A 22412-nucleotide genomic window follows, 5' to 3' on the forward strand; every position below is an offset into this window, starting at 1 on the left:
GTAGGGTGACGATTTCTTTTTAATGTCTTACGGTCTCTTGATTAAATGTTTAAGATATGAAACGTAAGCAATAATTTATTCTCGGGCAGTATTTTTCGAGCAGTAAAACTGTGTCTTTGTCTTGGTCTGTAGATTGTTAAGGCGGAGAGATGGCCTGTTGTAGAGTGGCGTGCTGTTCCTGTCGGATGTGGGAGATTAGGGAGATTTTCAATGATCCTGATGATTATGTCTGCAGCAAGTGTGATTGCAAATCCTATTGGAACGCATGGATTGGTGGAGGAGTGATTAAAGGCAGTGAGGAATTGACGGGAGCCGGGGGGTGTGATAGATGGCAGTCTCAGGAATGCAGGATACTGCAGATACAGTCAGGTAGATGGGTTACCTTCAGGAAAGCTAGAAGGGGTAGGCAGGTCCTGCACGAGTCTCCTGTGGCTATCCCCATCTCAGACAAGTATACTGTTTTGGAAAATGTAAGTGGTAATAGACTTTCAGGGGAAAGTAGCACTGACAGCCAGGTTACTGGTACTGAGACTGGCTTCGAACATAATGTGAAGTATATCCTGTTCCACACGATCGATGGTGATAGAGGACTCTCTAGTCAGTGACACAGTCTGCCATTTCTGCAGCTGACAGTGAGACATCAGAATGGGGTGGTGTCTCCTTGGTGCCAGTGTCAAGGATGCCTCACAGAGGGAGCAGAATATTCTCAAAAGGAAAAATAACCAGTGGGAGGACATTGTATATTGGCACCAGTGGCATAGGAAGGGGAAAGCATGGGGTCCTGATGAGCAGGGAGATTTGCTAGTGCCATTCAGGAGACATTAAACAAGTGAGGGATTCAGGTTAATCCTAAAGAGATAGTGAGAAAAGAGGTGAGTCTGAGGCTGGTACTGTTCACCAGTCAGACTGTCAAGGCAGGCAAGAGCAAGTCACAGAATGAGGTGCGACGGACCAATTGCACTGCATTTATTTCAGTGCAAGAGGCCTTACAGGTCAGGCAGGTGGGCTCAGGGTATGGTTTTGAACATAGCACTGGGATATTACAGCAATTTCAGAGGCATCACTCAGGGATGGATAGGACTAGCAGCTTAATGTTCCAGGGTATAGATGCTATAGCAAGGATAGAAAGGGGCCAACAGAGCAACGAGAGAGGTGTTTTTGATTAGGGGTAACATTATGGCTGGGCTTCGGGAGGATATTCCTGGGAGTATATCCAGGCAAGTTATTTGGTTGGTACTGAGAAATAAGAAAGGGATGACCATCTTACTGGGATTGTATTATAGACTCTCTCCCAATATTCAGCGGGGAATTGAGACACAATTTTACCAGGAGACCTCAGTTATCTGTAAGAATAATATGGATGCAATGATAAGGGGTTTTAACTTTACAGCACTCCGAGGCCATGTTGGTAGTGTTAAGGGCTTGGATGGAAAGGTATTTGTTCAGTGTGTACGAGAATATTTCAGATTCAGTTTCTTGGATGTACCTACAGAGAAGGAACAAAACCTGACCTGTTTTCTTTATTCATCACAGGATAAGGCTGTCACTGGCTCGGCCAGCATTTATTGCTGCGTTTACCCAGAGGGCAATTAAGAGTCAACCACGTTGCTATAGGTCTGGAGTCCCATGCAGACCAGACCAGGTAAGGATGGCATTTTCCATCCCTAAAGGTCATTAGTGAACCACACTGGTTTTTCCAACAATCGACAATGGATTCCTCGTCGTCACTAGATTATTTTTTCCAGATATGTATTGCATTCACGTTCCAAAATCTGCCGTGATGGGATTCAAACCCGGGTCCCCAGAATGTTATCTGGGTCTCTGGATTAACTGTGTAGCGATAATTTCACTCCGTTATCGCTGCCTCTTAGGAAATGAGGCAGGGTGAGTGACCGAGGTATCAGTGGGGCAGCGCATCAGCACCACAGATCCCAGAGTATTGTGGCTCAGTGTTAAGCGCTGCTTCCTCAGTACCAGGGAACTGGGTTTGATTCCAGCCTTAGGCGACTGCCTGTGTTCAAGTTGGCACATTCTCCCCAGTGTTTGTGAGGGTTTACTTTGGGTGTTCCAGTTTCCTCCCACAGTCCAAAGATGTGTAGGTTAGTTGGATGAACCACGTTAAATTTCCCATAGTGTCCAGATGCAGTATATGAGGTTTTGGGATGTACAGGCAAATCACTGTCTGATGTGAAAAGATCCTTTTGGGGTCTTGGATAGAGGTCAGAGGGAGGTGTGGCCGCACGTTTTACATTTCCCATGGCGGCAAGGGAGGGTCAAGGGTGCGGAACATGGGTTGGTGGGAGAGTGTGGACCGAACATGGGAGATGCAGAGGGAATGGTCTCTGCGGAACACAGATATGGTTGGGGAGGAAATATGTCTCTGGTGGTGGGGTCTGACTTTAGGTAGCAGAAATAAGAGGTTAATGCGCTGTATCTGGAGATTAGTGGGGTGGAAGGTGAAGGCCGCAGGGTTATATTCTTCATTGTGGCTGGAGCGGTGGGGTAAAGGCGGAGGTGCGGGAAGTGGAGGGTATGTGTTGGAGAGCATTGTTGATCAAGTCAGAGGAAAATTATGGTCCGTGAAGTCGGCCTTTCTGGGATGTCCTGGAGTAGAATCTAAAGAGATTAAACAAATATATCACAGACAAAAGATTAACTGGACCAGAGAATAGGACCCCTTAAAGGTCAACAAGGCTGTCTATGAAACCACAGGGGATGCGAAAGACATGCAAATATTTCACTTGAAATTTACTGGAGAAGTATATGGAAGCTCGAAAGTTTGGAGAAATCAACAGTGATAACTTGAAAAGTGTCCATATTACAGAGGAGGTGGTACTGGATGTCTTAAATCGCATCAAGGTGGATAAAGCCCTGGAACCTGATCAGGTGTATCCTGGAACTTTTTGGAAATGTAGGGAAGTGATTGTTGGGCCTCTCCTGAGGTATTTGTATCGTTGATAGCGACAGGTGAGGTGCCATTATTTTTAAAAGGTGGTAAGGAGAGGCCATGGAACAAGAGAAAAGTGAGCCTGTAGTCAGTGGCAGGCAAGTTGTTGGAAGGGATTCTGAGGGACAGGGTATCCATTGATTTGGAAAGGTAAGGAATGATCAGGTAGAGTCAATGTGGCTTTGTACATGCACAATTGTGTCTCACTAAATTGAGTGAGTGTTTTGAAGTGACAAAGAAAATTGATTAATCCAGGCAGTGAATGTTGTTTATATGAACATTCAACAAAGTTCCACAAAGCAGACTGGTTAGCAGGGAAGATAACATGGAATGCAGGGAGAGCAAGCCATTACAAACTGCCTTGAAGGTAGGAGACAGAGGATGATGGAGGGTTGCTTTGCAGACTGGAGGCCTATGAGCAGCAATGTGCTGCAAGGATGGATATTGGGCCCTTAAATAAATGACTTACATGTAAATATATGAGGTGTGGTCAGTAGGTTTACAGAAGACACCAAAATTGGAGGTGTAGTGGACAGTGAAGGTTAGTTCAGAATACAACAGGATCTTGCTCAGATGGGCCATTGGAGAAAGGGATGGCAGACGGAGTTCAATTTAGATAAATGTGAGCTGTTGTATTTTGGAAAGGCAAATCAGGGCAGGACTTATACACTTAATGGTAAAGTCCTGGGGAACATTGCTGAACAAAGAAACCTTGGAGTGCAGGTTCATAGTTCCTTGAAAGTAGAGTCACAGGTAGGCAGGGGAGTGAATGCAGCATTTGGTACTCTCCCCGTTATTGGTCAATGCATTGAATGCAGCTGTTGTGACGTCATATTGTGGCTGGACAGTGCACTGATTACAGCTCTTCTGGAATTCTGTTTTCAGCTCCACTCTCCCTGTTCTTGGAATAATGTTGAGAAACTAGAAAGGGTTCAGAAAACATTTGCAAGGATTTTAGCAGGGTTGGACGGTTTGAGCTATTGGGAAAGGCTGAATAGGCTGGGACTATTTTCCCTGGAGAGTTGGAGGCTGAGAGGTGATCTTATAAAATCATGAAGGGCATGGATAAGGTGAGCAGTCACGGACTTTTTCCCAAATTCGGTGGGTAAAGAAATAGATGGTACAGGCTTAAGGTGAGAGGGAAAAGATTTAAAAGGGATCTAAGGGGCATCTTATTCATGTTGAGGGCATTGCAAGTATGGAATGAACTGCCAGAGGAAGGGGTGGAGGCTAGTACAATTGCAGCATTTAAAAGGCATTTGATTGGGTACATGAGGAGGAAGGTTTTAGAGGGATAAGGGTGAACCACTGGAAAATGGGACTCCATTAACGCTCTCCGTTATTGGTCAATGCATTGAATACAGAAGCTGGGATGTCATATTGTGGCTGGACAGGACATTGATTAAGCCACTTCTGGAATTCTGTTTTCAGTTTGAATTTCCCTGTTCTGGGAAGGATGTTGTGAAACTTGAAAAGGTTTGGACACGATTTACAAAACGTTGCCAGGATTGGAGGATTTGGGCTACAGGGAGAGGCTGAATAGGCTGGGGCTATTTTCTCTGGCGAGTCAAAGACTGAGGGGTGACTTCATGGAGATTTAGAAAATCATGAGGGGCGTGGGTAAGGTGAGCAGCTGGGGTCGTTTTTCCTCAGGTTAGGTGTGTCCAAAACTAGAGCTAGGGTTTAAGTTGAGAGGGCAAAGATTTAAAAGGGATCAAAGTGGCAACGTTTTCAAGCTGAGTGTGGTGTGTGAATGGGAGGGGCTACCAGATGAAGTAGTGGAGGCTGAAAAATCACAACATTTAAAAGGCTTCCAATTGGGTACATGAATAGGAAGGGCTTTGATGAATACAGGCCAATAGCTGGTAAATGGGAATCCATTAGTTTAAGTTTCCTTGTTGGCACGGACGAATTGGACCTGCCATTTCACACTACCTATGGTTTCTTTGATCTTAATAAATTAAGATGCATTCCTCTATTTTGTGGAGTGCTAGCTGAAGCACAGAAAATTATCCTTGGAGCTGAGAAGGTGAAGCAGTGATTTCGACCTGGTGCAGATTTGGTTCCAAGGTCTTGAATTTGCAGAGAGAGAGAGGAATTGTTAACACTGTCACAATTTTTAGTAACTACTTTCAAATAATTGGCAAATAATACAAAGTGAAAATGTGAACACTATTTGACTCAGTAAGTTCTGATCATCTGGAAAATTCTGAACGACACAGATTCAGCAGATATTCTGAAACAGACTTGGAATTTTACTTTTTAAGGAAAGATTTGGGGAGCTATGGGCACATGGGAGGGGACTTGGGACAGATTTGCAGCATCTCCAGAGGGAGCGTGTACAGCCCCAATGGGCTGAATAGCCCCCAGGCCCTGTGCTCTGTGATACTGCCCCATTCACTGTGAATGATGAAGCTCATCCCAGGACAGAGAGAGGGATTAGCCCTCCACTCTCATCACAATGGGGCCCAGCTGATTGACGGCAGCTCCAGACCAATGGGAGGAGAGTCTGTGTGGTCCTGCAGCCAATGGGATTGAATGAGGGGTGTTGGCAGCAATTACAACAAATGTCCATGAGCTGTACAGGTGCAGTGTCACTGTTTGGGGTTGGGAGAGACAGCAGACTCTGGGACAGAAGCTGTTGGACCTGAATTACAAACTCCCGGTAAATTAAAACCAAAAGAACTGTGGAAGATGTAAATCAGAAACAACAAACAGAAGGTTCTGGAAATGATCAGCAGGTCTGGCAGAATCTGTGAAGAGAAATCAGAGTTAAAGTTTAAGACCCGGTGTTCCCTTCCTCAGGACAGATGTTACTGACAAAACATAAGTCAGTTTATGTGCAGAAGTTAGTGTGGGGGGACGATAAAAGGAGTAAAGGATAGATGGGGTTAGAGTGAGAAGAACAGTTGGATAAAGGATAAGGATCTGACTCGAGGAGAGTGACTAGCTATTAATGGAGACTGTTCGTGGCTAACCATAGGTATGTAATGGCAGGCTGTGAGAACAAGGCCTGGTGTGTGGGGTAGGGGGCTATGACATGAGGTTGTTAACCTATTGGTTAGCCGCTAACTGTCTCCCTTGTAAGCTGTTGCCCACCTATATCACTCCACGAGTGGAGCTGCCGAGGACACAAATCTTTGGAATATCCTCCCGAACCCCCTCTGTCCGCCTTAAAGATGTATCTAAAAATCGTTTTCATTAATCAACGTTTCCATCATTCGTGAAGCATTTTTAGGAGATTTGTCAATGTGAAAGGCTCCATACAATGCACGTAGTTGTTGTTATTGTCTGACATCAAGAAAAACAGGGATGAACCCTCTCTCTCTCTCTCTCTTACACCTGATGAACAGCAGCAAAAGCAGGAAGCACTGAGCATGCTCCATGCCACAATAGGCCTCGGATTATTGATGTCAGTGCAGGACCAATTAGAGTGGGGGAACGGGGGCTAGAGGTGCTGGTTGGTCCTTCAACCAATCGGAGTGAATGAGGGGCGGGACAATACTCGATCACGTGATAAACTTCACTGACAGCACAGGGTTGTTGTGAAAAGGCATTGGAAATGTGTGAAGGTGAAGGGCAGGGGAAAGGAAAGACATATTGACAAGGAAGAGAAGGAAATTTTCACGGTATGGAATGAGAGGTTTTACAGAACTTGTGCACATTGTAAAACACAAATTTGAAAATCCAAAATTCTGCACCATTTTCCCTCCCTTTGGTGCATTTTGCACTCCCTGAAATATCAACTGTGTGTTTCTCCCTCCACAGATACCAGTGATCAGTGCCAAAGCCCCATTGCCTGTGGAGAAGGTGATGTTTGACTTCCTTGTACAGCTGCAGTTCGTGTGGTGAAGGTGCTCCCACAATGTGTTTGGGTAAGGACTGTTATAGGATATTCACTTAGCGACAGTGAGGAGTTGACATTGTGTGTGCAAATCAACAACAGTTTGTTTTTTTTTATCATGTTTATAATTCCACAGAAATACTTTTGAGAACTTCTGACATAAGGCCACAGATGGGGATAATAGGTCAGGTGATCAAAACAATTGCCAAATAAGCAGGTTTTCAGGAATACCTTAATGGAGGAAAGCAGGTCTGAGGGGGTTAGGGTGGGAATTCTAGAAAGTGTTGCCTTGGCAACAGTAGAAACAGCCAGACAGGTGAAGCGTTGAATAAACACATCGTTGGGAGTTTTAGATACTCTTGAGATTGCATGTAAGTTAAATGTGGGAGGCTGGCCAGGAGTGTTTGGATAATGAAGCCTGGAGATAACACAGGGATGGACGAGTATTTCAGTAAATGAGTTGAGACGAGGGTGGTGTTGGGTGATGTCACTAATGTAGGAATAGTGCTTTTGGAGTTGGGCTGCTCTTCCTCCTCATCACTCCCCCTCGCCAATTCGCAGATATTGTTCCTTGTTCTCTCTGTCTGTCTTTTCTGATTATGGCCTTCTCTCCCATTCTGCTACAAACTAATATTTGACCCCACCGTTGTTGCAAAAACCTACTCCATTCCTAGTCTCCCTTTCCTTTTTGAATTCCTTGTATTTGGTGTCCCTTAAGAATCTCTCCTTGGTCCCTCCTGTTTCTCACCTACACACTGCCAGGAGGTGACATTGTCCAAAAGCACCGTGTTAGGTTTCACATGTACACTGACAATGCCCAGCTCTCCCTCCCCATCATCCCTCTCCATTACTCAGTTATCAAACTGCTCATCACACTCCCACTACGCAATTGGCTGCAATTTCCTGCAATGGAACGTTGCAATGGTTAAACCCATTGCCTTCAGTTGCTATTACAAATTATTTTCCCTTACTGCTGAGCCCCTCCCTCTCCCTGGGAACTGTCTGAGGCAGAACTACACTGTTCACAATATTGCTCTCATATCTGACCCCAAGGTGACCTTCTGATCAGACATCTACACCATCACAAACACCAGGAAATCCAATCTCTTAAAATGTTGATTGTCTCCACCTCACCCCAGCTCCATTGCTACTGAAACCCCTGACCCGTGTCGATATTGCCTTAAACTTGGCGAATCCAAAACAGAACCCGTGATTCCGCGACTATCCCAGAATCTGGTTCCAGACTCCCTCATGATGGGAAACATCCTCTCATTATTTACCCTGACAAACTCCTTAAGAATCCTCCATGTTACAATGAGATCCCCTCTCATTCTTCCCAAATCCAGTGAGTAGAGTCCCAACCTCTTCAGCCTTTTCTTAAAAGATAATCCCTGCAAAACCGGGTTCATCCCAGTCAGTTTTCTGTGAAAATGCCTCAGATAAAATGATGTATTTCCTTAAAGGGACCAAAATTTCTGTCATTACTCCAGATGTGGTCTCACTCGCACTTTATAACGTTCCTCTCAGGTATATACTCCAAACAACTCACTTTAATCTTGTACAGATGTTGTTGGAAATGCACAGAAGGTAATACAGCATCTATGAAGAAATATCAATTAAACTTTCGGGACTGGTCACCCTTCCTCAGATACGTTAACTCTAATTTCTTTTCACAAATGCTGCTAGACCTGCTGAGCTTTTCCAGAAATTTCTGTTTCTCTTCCTGATTTACAGCATCTTCAGTTGTTTCGGTTTTCATATCATTTAAACTTGTCATCTCTCTTCTAGAATTTGTCATTTCCACCTGGAAAAAAGATTCACATTTGTTTGGTCTCCCCGACTCTGGGGGAAAAAGAGAAACCATGACTAGTCACCCGATCATTGCTCCTCATAATATTATAAAGTTCAATAAAGCCACCTTAGAATCCAGTGCTGCAGGGAAATAGCCTCAGCCTATTCAGCCTCTACCTATGGTTCAAATGTTCCAATACTGGCTACACCCTAGTAAAACTTTTCTGAACTCTTGCAAGTTTCCCAACATCTTTCCTATAGCAGGGAGACTGGAATTGAGACCAGTCTGGGGATTCCAAAAGTGGCCGAGCCAATAAACTGTACAACCGAAATATGATCTCCCAACTCCTATAGTCAATGCACTGCCCAATAACAGCCAGCATACCAAACACCACATTCACCGACCTGTCTACCTTCAACCCCACTTTCAAGGAACGATCAACCAACACTGCATGGTGTGTCTGTCAACACTTCCCAGGAACTTGTCATTAAGAGGTTGAGTCCTATTCTGGTAACATCTTTCTGAAACCGGGGAGACCACAATTGAGTGTAATATTCTAAAACTGGCCTCACCAATGCCCTACTCAGCCACAGCGTGACCTCCTAACCCCTATACTCAGTGACAGTATCCCTACAGTGTGAAAGCAGGCCTTTCGGTCCAAGAGACCATACCAACCATTGGAACAGCATTCCACCCTAACTCTGTAACGTACCATTACCCAAATCTAATCCAGCTAACCTGCATGTCTTTGGATTTGTGGGAGAAAATTAAGAGCGCCCAGAGGAAGCCCATGCAGACACACAGGGAGACTGTGCAAACACCACACAGAGGGTGGAATCTAACCTGAGTCCAATCATTGATCAACACATTCCATTCAATGTTAGTGTCCCAAATGCCACGTTCAACACCTGATCTCCCTGAAACTCTACTTTCGAAGAACTATGCGCTTGTTCTGAGCACTACAGAAGGAATTCAGGTGAGGAGGAGAAAACTGGAACAGAGTTGAGTTTTAGATCTATAAAATAACTGTCCATCATCCCCCTCTGTTCCCCCTGTCTCCCCCCAGTCAGTCTGCTTCCCCCCCCCCACCGTCTCCCCCCACTCTGTCTGTCCCCCACTCCCTCAGTCGGCCTGTTGTCCCCCCTCCCTCAGTCGGCCTGTTGTCCCCCCCCCCCCGTCGGCCTGTTGTTGCCCCCTCCTCTGTCGGCCTGTTGTCTCCTCTCCCTCTGTCGGCTGTCTCTTCACCACTCCACGTCGTCGGCCTGTTCCCCCTGCCCGCCCCCTTGTCTCTTTTCCCCCCTTTGTTGGTCGCCTCCACACCCCAGGTCTGTTCCCCCTTTGTCCGTCGCACCCCCCCTTCCCCTCCTCTCTAATCCAACTTTCTGTCCCCACCCGTCTCTGTGCCACCACTCTCTGTTCCCCCCCTCTTTTCCCACCCATTTCTGTCCTACCCCTCTCGATCCACCCGCGCCCTATCTGCCCACTCTCCCTCCCCGTCCCCTAGTCTGTACTCCTCCACTGCAGGGCAAATATCTTGTCTATTTACCCTATCCATGCCCAGCCTGATTTTAAAAATCTCTTTCAGGTCACCATTCAATCTCTGACTCTCCAGGGAAAACAGCCTATCCAACCCTGGCAACATGATATAATTCTTTTCTGATCTCTCTAAAGTTTAAGAACATCCATCTGATAGAAAGGAGAACAGAATTCTATGGAATATTGATTCGGCAACTTTTGCAATGTCCTGTACAGCCGCAATATGACTTCCCAACCCGTATACTCAATGGTCTGACCAGTAAAGACAAGCAGACCAACTGGCGCCTCACTATCCTGTCTACTTGCTACTCTACTGTCAAGAAACTATGAACCTGCACTCCAAGGACTCTTTGTTTATCAGCAATCCCCAGGAACTTAATATTAACTGTATAAGTCCTGCTAAAGTTTGATTTTCCAAAATGCAGCAGCTTGCATTTTTCGAAACTGAACTGCTTAGTTCATTCACCCATCTGATCCAGATACTCTTGTATTGTGAGGTAATCTTTTTCACTGTCTAATACACCGCCCATTTTGGTGTCGTCTGCAAACTTACTTACAATACCTCTTATGTTCACATCCAAATCATGGATATAAATGGCAAAAAGTAATGGATCCAGCACCGATCCTTGTGACACTCCACTGGTCACAGGCCTCCAGCCTGAAAAGCACCCTCTGCCTTCTACCAGGATTTAACGCTGTACATTGGGGTCTGCGTTGCCCAGTTATAGGTGTTAATATTCTCGATGAAGTTCAAGTGCGCTAGCATTTTGTCAGTGACTCTGTATTGAGTCTTGTTAATGTCACCAACACATGTGAGTTCCTTTTGAAAGGCAGTCCCTGTATCACTTGCCCACCAGGAAATCGTGTAAGTGTCCTTACCTCTGGACTAGGAGGATCAGGCTCAGAGTTGAGTAACAGCATCTTTGAAAGAGCTGTTTAGTAAACCTGCACAAGCCACCAGGCCATACTGTCTCCCAGCTGTCGCTGCCTGATCCTCCAAACAGAACCTTCCTGTAGTTTCTCTCCTGTCAGACTCTCCCATTACTCAGTTTGTCCAGGATCCCCTCCTGCCGCTGCGCTGCTCCTGTCCCTCAGTGAACTGTCCATCCTCCAGTGTCCTCCACATTCATTTATTGTTAACAATTCCATTGTCCCTGTCCTCCAGCCCTACCCCCTCCCGTCGATAAAGACGGGTCAGTGGTTAGCACAGCTGCCTCACAGCACCAGATACCCGGGTTCGATTCCGGCCACGGCGACTGTCTGTGGAGTTTGCGCATGCTCCCCGTGTCTGAGCGGGTTCCCTTCGGGTGCTGCAGTTTCCTCCCACAATCCAAAGATGTGCAGGACAGGTGAATTGGCCAGTCTAAATTGCCCATACCATTAGTTAGGGGGAATGGGTCGGTATGGACTTGTTTGGCCAAAGGGATTTTGTAGGGATTCTGATATATTGGGCAGCAGCTGCTGTCAATCACCCGGACTCCTATATGATCGGGAGCACGTGCTGTTGGAGGGGAGACCAGTGCACGGGCACAGTGCTGGCCAGTTGTGGGAGTATGCACAGTATAGGTCAGTGCCTGGGAAGGAGGCTGTGGGTGTGAGGAATTAACCTATCATTTGCAGCTTCATCCCTCTGGGAGCAGGACCCAGGGGAATGGCCCTTTCTTGCTACCCTGACATGTGATCAGACTATCAGTGATGCAGCGTTTTACAGAAAGTTATCAGAACTCTTGTGAAGAGTCAAAATTGTTATGGAAAGGGACAAGGATGAGCCTGCAATTAGAATTCTAATTTGGCTCATTTTAGTAAGATGGGTCTTGGCCAGAGCGTGCAGGAAGCAGTGTATGCAGGATGGTTCTCATCAGGAGCTAGGAAACTGAATTCGAAGAGAGTGTGTGTGAGAACTGGGTGTGGAGGAAAGGAGTGGGGGGATTGGTTTGGATTTCAGTTCACAGAACAGAGAAATTGTGAGACTGAGGTTTAAAGCTTTGGTGAACAAGGAAACTACAGTTTAATACTACAATTGTCTTATGAATTTCCATCCTGTATTAACAGTGGTAACTTGTGTGCTCTGTTGTATGGTACTGAAATGGTGGACTTGCGGATGAGAAATTGAAATTGAATTTCATGTTCAAATCTGATGGTTACTTGATCCGTGGCGATCTGAATATCATTGGCCTTTTCATCTGGAAGGAAAGGTGTGCATTGTGTCCGTGGGCGAATATTTCAAATCTCAATGTGCATGCAAAAGTACTGAGACACTGCAAAGTCGATGTCAGCATGGTGAGTGTGGAGAGAGATTTCATTTGTTTTTGAAAGTCTGAAAAATCATGGCACATTTCCCAGGAACAATTAAGCCACAACTTTGTTTTGTAGAAGGACAAGTCTTTAATTAACCATGCAACCAGAAAGACACCAGGATACCTGCACCATGGGGAACACTATGAAAACGGGATTGTTGTAAAGGAGTTCATTCTCGATCATGGATTGTATTCCATTGGCATTGTCCCGTCGGTTCCAGCCCCGCGGGGAAACACTGGAAATATGAGGAATGTAATGGAGGTTTCAGTTATTAAACTGGAAAAAGTGCAGAACAATTTACAAGGATTTTGCCAGGGCTCGGGGCTCTGAGTTATAGGGAGAGGTTGGACAAGTGAGAATTTTATGTTTAGAGCAGAGGAAACTGAGGGGGTTCTTTTCTAGAAGTGTATAAGACCATGAGAGGCATGGATCAGGTGAATGCACTCAGTCTTTTTCCCAGGAACTCGAGGATTGAACGGCTTGATTGGATCAGTTTAAGGATAGAGGAGAAAGAATAAAAGGGAAGCTGAGGGGCAACTGTTTTACACAGAGGGTGGTATGTATATGGAATGAGCTGCCAGTGGAAGTGGTTCAGGCAGGATCACTCACAACAGGTAAAAGACATTTGGATAAATACATGGATAGGAAAGGGTCAGAAGCAAATGGGCCAAGTACAGGGAAATGGGGTTAGCGTGGATAAACAGTCTGGTCGGCATGGGCCAGTTTGTGCCAAAGGGCCAGTCTCTGCTGTCAGATTCTATTACTCTGAGTGCATTTGCTATTTCTCCCACTAACTCTGTTGGTATCCTGGGATGTATTCCATCAGGGCAATGAGACCTGTCTACCTTTAGCTCCATTAACTTGCCCATCTGTAACTCTTTCACGATAATGGTTATTATCTAGGTCCTCACCTTCCTCAGTCTCCTAATCAATTACTGCCATGCTCTTCGTATGCTCCACTGTGAAGACTGACTGCTATGTACTCATATTCCTGAACTCTGCTGGATAGGAATAACTAGGCACAGAACTCTGAGAGGTCTTCTTTGAGTCTTTATTGATGAGACATGGCAGTTAGCTGGATAGTGTACATTCAAAACACCTCTAGGCAGCATCAGGTAACTCCATGCCTGTCCGATTACAGCTCCCATTCTTATACCTTTGTGGTTTGGGACATTGAATAGAGACTGTGTCTCAATATTATCTCCATGGAAGCGGCAGTTGGAAAGTCTAGTTCAGTTCAGCACTTTGTAGTTAAATTACACACCCCTCCCCCACGCCCCCGTGACTCCAAGTATCTGACAGGCGCTTCAGTTTCAGTGGGGTATCTATCAGGATTCTGATGTGGAGGAGCCGGTGGTGGGGTGGACAAAGTTAAAAGCCACACAACACCAGGTTATAGTCCAACAGGATTATTTAGAAGTACAAGCTTTTAGACTGTGCTGTGATTCTTAATTTGATCAGGATTATCTGTATGGTAACAGTTAAGTGCTTCAACAATTACAGAGGCCATATGTTCCCCACACAATAGGTTCCACTTTAGCAGTATAAACTGCTATTCTAACCCTGGGGATAGCTACTCATCACTTTTCTCCCCCAATCCCATCTAATCTCCTTGGTCTTTGGCAATTTGTATGCTTTCTATTTCAATTTGATAGACTCTCATTTCCTGAGGCACCATTGGCAGATTATTCTTTTTCCTAATTTCCTTCCTTTTCCCTGATATATACTTTTGCTGAGGACTTCAAAAAATTGCTTTGATATTCCCGTACTGTCTGTCAACATTCTCCCCATAAAGTCTTTGTTTCCAGTTTACATTAGCCAACTCCTGTCTCATCCTATTGTAGCCTCCTTTTGTTTAAGCACAGGATCTTGGGAGTGGGTCTAATCTTCCAGCTTTCCATCTGTGTTATAAGTTCAACCAGACTTATCAGAAGTCTTTTATCAGATTACGAGGTGAAGCGATGTTACCTGTGTGTTTTGGTTTTCATTGTCAGTGACCTTGGTTTTGTAATAAAGTACAGGATAGATATTCGCAACAGTGTACTCTGGACGCTGCGAATGTACGACGCAATATAAAACCATAAATCACTGTCTCCCCTCAGTTTAAAATTACAAAATCATTATCTCCTACACACTTCCTCACTATCTAAGTTTGGAACGCTAATCCACCTGACTATCTGTCATTTTCCGAAAATCGCCTTTGGTGAAGGTGGTGATTTTTGGATTCAGCTTTCCAGTTATTACCGTAAGAAGATAAGCACTGGGCACAGGAGAACCAGCCCCACCATTTAATACGGTGATGATTGAGCTCAGCTCGGTCTCAGCTGGATTGTCTCACCAGCTCTCTCTCACTCTTTAACCCATTGCAAATTCAACATCTGTATCTCTTCATTAAATTGGCTCATAGTCCTGGCATCCACCGCATTTTGAACAGGGAATTCCACAGATTCACAACACATCGAGACACGTACGTTCTTCCTCATGAGAATAGAATAGAGTCCCTATAGTGCAGAAACAGGGTATTCATCCATCGACCCTATGATGAGCATCCCATTTAGACCCACTCATTCCCTGTAACATTGCATTTTCCATGGCTAATTGTCTAACCGGCACGTCCATGGACACTATCAGCAATTTAGCATGGACAATCCACCTAACCTGCACATCTTTGGACTGTGTGAGGAAACTGGAGAACTGCACGAAACCATGCAAACGTGGGGAGAATGTATAAACTACACACAGTCGCTTAAGGTCTCTGATGCTGTGAGGCAGCAGTGCTAGACAGTGAGCCACCTCTGCTTAAAACCTGTCGCCCCTTATTAACCTCCCTATTCCCCCAATTGGCTGAATCTATGTTCCTTACGTCAGAAATCAGGTTGTCTAAGCGGATGTCTCAGTAAATCCCAGTGACAGACCACATGTCCCGTGTGTCAGAATGGGGATCCAATACACAACATCCTCCACCCCACACTTTTTTCATTCACATTCCAGAGACAGGGCTCCAGTGGCTGCATGAGGACTGCAACTCCCAAATTCCGAGGCAGGGACCGCAAGTCTGTCGGGAAACCTGGCACTGCACACGTACAGAATGTGGGTGGGTTTTGGAGCGTGTGCTTTGGGGTAACTAGCGGAAAGTATTTCACACTGTGATTGTCTGGAGGAGGAATGTATGTGCGAGTGGTATTGATCTGTTGGGGCGGGGTCAAAGTGTCACCACACCCACATGTGACCAAGTTCCATTCCCAACTTGTCAGAACACTGGAATCGACCAATGAGAAACAAAAAAGGATGTGACCCATTCTCCCAGTCTGAAGGTTCCTTTTCTTTCCAGGATCTGCCACCTCCCTTTCTGTTCCCTTTTGTTTCATTCTGCTGTTACATTATTGACTTTCAGCAACTGAAGGGAAAAGAAGTGAACCCAGAAAGGGTGCAGAGTCTAACCAGGGACAGGAAGTGGTGGCATGGCTCTGTTTATCAACAACTCCATGAGAATGAGGAGGGTGTACATTATGGGGCAGCAGAGTCAGAATGGTGGGAGAAGTAAGTGGGCTGGAGGGTTACAGCTTTGAGGGAAGAAAGGGAAAAAGATATTCCAGAGAAACGAGAATTGTCTGCTCTGAATTTCTAATCTGTACATATTCCTTTATATAGGGTGCTAGATGGTGAAGATTTGCAGACTGCAATCTCAAAATTATATGCAGATCGTGATTAAGTTAACCAGCATTTGAAGAACCAAAGACAGAGAATCACTCGGCCAAAATCCTGCTACACTCTCCTCCCGGCATTGTCGGTCTATCTGCGCCAAATGTACTGTGAATGGTACAAGACAGCAGCTCACTACCATCTTCTCAAGGGTAACGAGAGATGGGGAATAAATACTGGCTGAGCCAGTGATGCCCATATCCTGGAAATGGTTTCTATCCCTCATTGCTCAAACCCAGTTGATGTTACTGCAGGATGATGAGGGATGCTGAGTGCATCCTCCAGGAGGCAGCACCATCACATTACCCCTGCCTACACCCACACAGTAACACAGCAACATCACTGGAACAAAAGACAGTGAAGCCAAAGGAAGACTTAGATATAGTTCTTCGAGCTAAAGTCATGAAAAGGGATTGGAACACAGCAGGAACAGGATACTGGATGGTCAGCTGTTTCCCATTGAATGGTGGAGCAGGATTGAAAGGCTGAATGGTCTCCTCCTGCTGCTATTTCCCAGGTATGTATATAGTCATGGAGCCCGGGTAGGATGAAGTGGGCAGGGATTCTCCAGGCAATTGCACTTCCACAACAGTTTTCAGTGAGGGATGGTTCGATGGATTTTATTTAACATTTATCTTTAACACAAGGTTTGTAAATTTTGCTTTTAAAATGATGTAAAAATGTTTTGCATAGCAAATAAAATTAAAGAAAATAATGTAAACTGTCTGAATCAATATTTAAAGCTTTCAACCTCGTGTAAAAATAAATCATGTCTATTCCCGGACCCCATCACTTTCCAGCTACTCAAACTCCAAGGAAATATTTCCTCCCTGTCTGAACCTTTGGTTTGACTTAACTGCTTTTTAGTTCTCGTTCTGTAAGCTGTGAAACGTTCTTTTTCCCCATTTCTCTGAACCAGAAATGTGGTCACAGCAACCTTCCCACCATCAAAATCATCATTACGCCATTTTGCTTTTGGTTAACATATAACCACCAGCTGTGCAAAAGTGAGGACTGCAGATGCTGGAAACCAGAGCCTAGTTAGAGTGGTGCTAGAAATGGGCTTTTGCCAAAATGTTGATTTTCCAGCCTCTGATCTGCTGTGCTTTTCCAGCACCATTCTAATCTAGACGTATAATCACCAGCAGTAAACCATTTGTGTAACCAACTGAATATTTCCAAACAAAGCCCATTCCGGGCAAAGCAAACCATTACAAGTGACAGAGTGAGAAGGGACTAAATCAAAGTAGAGTTGTGGGGAGGGGACAGCGATGGAGATAAAGCACGATATCCCCTGCGGTGCCCACCTCTACCTAAAGGCATCGGGAGCATTGATGGACACCACATGCTCCTGCTCCAAGGACACCCTGCTGTTTAGCCTTTATCCTCAATCATGGAATAGAATCCCTACAGTGTGGAAGGAGAGCATTGGCCCATCAAATCCCACCAACCATCTGAAGAACATCCCACCCACTGCACTCCATCCCTGTAACATTGCATTTCCCATGGCTGATCCACCTAGTCTGCACATTCATGGATACTGTGGGGGGGAGGGGGTGGTGGTGGGGGAACCAGAGCACCTGGAAGGGACCCACACTCTCATGGGGAGAATATCGGAGCTCCACACAGGCCGTTGACCAAGGCTGGACTCCAACCTTGTACGTGGTGCTGTAAAGCAGCAGTGCAACAATCGCAATTTAAATCAAAGCAGATGATCCCTGCTCATTGTCACATTGCTGTTTGTGGAGACCTACTGCCCAGAGGGACATCCTGAGGTTCAGAAAGTAGCAATGTAAGTTCAGTCGCCTCCAGCCCAGATAATGTGGTTAACAACAACATCATCAATACTCCAACAGTGTCGTCATGTACAAGGTCCACTCCTAACTCTGATGGACAGTAACATCAGAATCAGAGTCCTGCAGTCCACATGGAGCAGGGGGATGACCACTTCCCTGTGGGTACTCACTGGTCTCTCAGTCGTGTTGGAGATGCAGCAAATCCCTTGTCACACAGAGGGGTGAACAGCTCCTACCCAGTGTGAACCCGCTGGTGTCTCAGGGGATGGGATGAATCATCGAATCCCTTCGCCCACACTGAGCATCTGAATGAGCTCTTCCCCCGTTGTGGGCTCACTGGGGTCTCAGGGGGGGGGCAGGATGAATCACTGAATCCCTTCTCACACACTGACCATCTGAATGGCCTCTCCCCTGTGTGGGTTCACTGGGGTCTCTGCAGGTGATAATTTGAGTGTATCTCTCCCCCCACACTGGGAACAAGTGAATGGCCTTTCCCCAGAGTGAGCTCTCTGGTGTTTCAGCAGGTCACTGAGTGAATCCTTTCCCACGCACTGAGCAGGTGAATGACCTCTCCCCAGTGGGAATACACTGATGTCTCCGCTGGTGAGAAATTTGAATGAATCCTTTCTCACACATTGAGCAGGTGAAGGGTCTAAATCCACTGTGCCATCTCTGGTGCCTCTGGTAAGATCGAGTAAATCCCTTCCCATGCGTGGGGCAGGTGAGCAGCCTCTCCGCAGTGTGAATGTGTCAGTGAGTGTCCCACTTGGGGGGGGGGGGGGGGCGCGGGTGAGTGAATTCCTGATTCTGATTGAGCATGTCCTCATGTTTCTCTCAGTTGTTATTGACAATCTCACTCCCCTCGCACCAGAACCTGTTCCAGTGTTACAGAAACAGCAGAATGGTCAGCTGCAGTTGGTCACCTGACAGATCACTGGATACGAACGGATCATTCTCCACAGATGCTGCCAGACCGACTGAATTTTTCCAGCAATTTCTGTTTTTTATTTCTGATTTCCCAGCATTTGCAGATGTTTAGTTTTCCAATACTCGTCTGTTGAAGAGGAGTTTATTGATGAAATTAGAGGGGTTTGAAAGTTGTACGTTCGGTCACACATCCGCGATGATCATCTTGAATGGCAGAGCAGAGTTGAGAGGCTAAATGGCCTCTTGTTCCAATGAAAGTTTCAATCGGCAGCTTGTAGTAACATTTCCCCTCACTGCTCACTTCACCTCCATGTTTAACACACTGTTACTGACTGAATAAACCGCCTGTGTTTGAACTAAACCTGCTAATGTTCAGTAGCTCCCTCTCCTGCAACCCGGGTTTAACTCTCAACATGGGATGCTGTCTCCTATTACTGCGGGAATGCTCACAAGGACTCAACGTGGAGTCTATATCCCCTGGGATCCAAACACCCCATTTGTTTCCTTCTTCCTATTTCATTCTGGTTATTGAACTCTCGATTTCAATCCATTCTCCTGTCATGCTCTACAACATACCCATGTGGGTGGACTACATGGCAGCTGGGATTTCATGAAGGGAAGTGGGGATTCGGCGGAAGCACGAGGCGAGGTGACAGCAAAGACAGTTCTCATTGTAACAGCAGAGTTTCTCCATGACCCAGTGAGTGGTGAGGCACCTGAGATTGTGGGGGAGGTAGATTCAATCAGGGATATGGTAAGATACTCAGACATTGACCTGTCCATATGATTGTTAAGTCAGACAGATAGAAAGATGCACATTTAGATAGCACCTTTGATGATCTGGGGCAATGAAACATGCTTTCAATCCAATGATTTCAACCACAAATCTCTGAAAATACAGACACAAAGCTTTCTACTTGCACCAGGCTGTCTCTGAGCCTCCTCTTTTCTTGGGAAAAGCTTTTGAGCTGTTCAGCCTTTCCTGTTGATTATAACCGCTATGTTCCTGTGAGATTTGTGACTGAACCTTTATTTTCCTGTTCCTTGCGAGAGATGAAAGTAGCAGAAACAGGTCCTGACCTGTGAGCAGTTTCGTTTGGAGTATTTATATTTACAAATCCATTCCGACCCTCACATTCAGTGTGAAATTGATGTAAAACTTAAGGAAAGGAGGGAGTGAGCACCCACAGAAGCATATGTATCTGCGTTGAATGAACCTGGTATGAGTAAAATATGACAACAATCACAACTAGTAAGAATCACAGAATCCAGTGGTTGCAGAAAGAGTCTAGTCGGCCCATCGAGTCTGCAATGACCTGGTCTCCCACCCTGTCCCCATAACCCCACATTAAACATGGCTAGCCCAACCCACCTAAATTGCATACTGTGGCCATGTTAGCATGGCCAATACAGTAACGTTACACATCTGTGGGGCGGTCACAAATAACATCCAAATGCTCGGAATTGTGGATGAAGGCTCACAAATACTTGACTCTGACACAAATGCGCTGCTTTTCAAAATAAAATCTGGGGGAAACTGCAACCAGAAAGATTTCTGGTTATCTGAGGAGGAAGAGAATTGAAAACTCGCGCCATTGACCAAGGGGGTGCAGTGATAGTTACAGAGGTCTGGGAACCATCAGAAATGTAACAGGTTGTGAGCAAGCCGGGGTGAGACAAGGACATAAAGACAGTCTGTCACAAGGGGGAAGGCAGTAGTGATTAAACAGCAGAAATGGTAGTTCCTCGAGGCCACGGAGAATAGAGTTAGGGCTGGGAAAGAATCAAGGAAACAAGAAATACATTTTAAAAACAGATTATAAAAGCATAGAGGGGAGAGTTCACAGTCTGAAATTGTTGCTTTCAATGGTGAGTACAAAAAGCTGTAAAGCCTGGGGAGTTCTATTACAGCCAACACATACCCAGGATGGGCCAAGTGGCCCCGATCTGTGCTGTAACTTCCTTATAATTATTTGTCTGACATTTGTAGTTCGAGTCTGATGACGCTAATAACTTTTCAAATTGGACTGGAGCTTAATATTCTGGACAAATGTCAAATAAATCACATTGATCACATTCTGCAGAGCTTAGTCCATAACCCTGCATGTTCCCGCATTGCAGTTACATCCATGTCCTGCCGATGGGACAGAACATACAGGGATGGTGACGGTGGTGTCTAGCACATTGTAAGCTAAAACTCTGTGCGTATGACTGTGTCAGGTTGTTGCTTGACTAGTCTGTATTCCAGCTCACCCAATAAGATGTTAACAGGGTGAGACACTACAGTTGGAGCTCCTCTGCTCGCCAGTTCCTTTCCTTTCTGCTTTTTAAAAATTTTTTTCTCTCTCACTCTCCCCTTTGCAGACTCTGATACAAATGTCTCAGCATTGAATCATGACCAAATTTTTTTAAAAAAACCATGTCTCTACAAGAAAACCAATGGAGGTAAATATATTATTCTTGCATCAACTGCAGTTTTAACCAAAAGCAATCCTGTTCAATAAACACTGTCTCATTTTTTCCTTCAATTCTATCAAGCAAGCTATTATATTTTGTCCCTCAGTTTACAAATCTTAATAAATATCCAATCAATTTCAGAGCAACATGCTGACAAATTATTTAACCAATTTATCTATTTAGGTTTTAACATTAGTTATCAAGTCATGACCATTACAATAATCGCATAATAATTGGTCTGGGTAACAAGTATACTGAGGTTCACAATTTAATTTATTGACTGTTTAGAAAATGGTACATTATATCTTTTTTCCAGGATTCTAACAGTAATTGTTAAGGCATTTGCATGACAAAAATTATAGTATACTGTTGCTTAGTCGTGCTAACAACTACAGTGAAGATTATATTTGAATTTAATCCAATCTTCCCGAGCATCTATACCATAATATAAAAATCCATTTTATTTCCAATCAACACACCTACAAAAGAATCAATTATTTCTAATGTGACACGCACTGTTAAAAATGTGAGTTTTACTCATTTGAATGATCTGTGTAATCCCAGCCTTACAAATTTAGAAAAACCTAATTACTTTTCCCTGCAACAATTCCTGTTCATTTTTGTAGATAGCAGTCAAATAGCAAGATGATATTTATCATTACTCTTAAATATGCTAATAGAGTTTTGAAAATTTATATTTTGCTTATATGTAATAATTGTTCATTTCAGTCCATAGAATATAGAGCAGTACAGTACAGTACAGGCCTTTTGGCCACGATGTTGTTCCGACTTTTTATCCTACTTTAAGATCAAATTAACCAATATGCCCTTCATTTACTATCATCCATGTGCCTATCCAAGAGTCACTTTGATGTCCCTGATGGATCTGAATCTACTACCACCACTGGCAGTGCATTCCACGCACCCACCACTATCTGTAAAAAAACTATCTCTGACATCTCCCCACAACTTCACCCATTTACGTTAAAATTATGCAATGTTGTGGGGAAAAGTCTTTTATTGTCCACTCTATCTATGCCTCTCATCATCTTATACAAATCTATCAAGTAAGCTCTCATCCTTTTTCACTGAAATGACCAAAGCTCCAGCTCC

At 44.9% G+C, this 22412-nt stretch overlaps 1 long non-coding RNA gene across 1 annotated transcript; it reads left to right on the forward strand.

The window, feature by feature from the left end:
- The first annotated feature begins 1532 nt into the window (after nucleotides 1–1532).
- On the forward strand, nucleotides 1533–15510 carry LOC140467898 (uncharacterized). The gene is made up of 3 exons (XR_011955528.1): nucleotides 1533–1642; nucleotides 6716–6822; nucleotides 15409–15510. It is a non-coding gene; the product is annotated as an uncharacterized lncRNA (long non-coding RNA).
- Nucleotides 15511–22412: the final 6902 nt, after the last annotated feature.

Source organism: Chiloscyllium punctatum, chromosome 46 (assembly GCF_047496795.1).
Source record: "Chiloscyllium punctatum isolate Juve2018m chromosome 46, sChiPun1.3, whole genome shotgun sequence".
NCBI classification, from domain to species: Eukaryota; Metazoa; Chordata; class Chondrichthyes; order Orectolobiformes; family Hemiscylliidae; genus Chiloscyllium; species Chiloscyllium punctatum.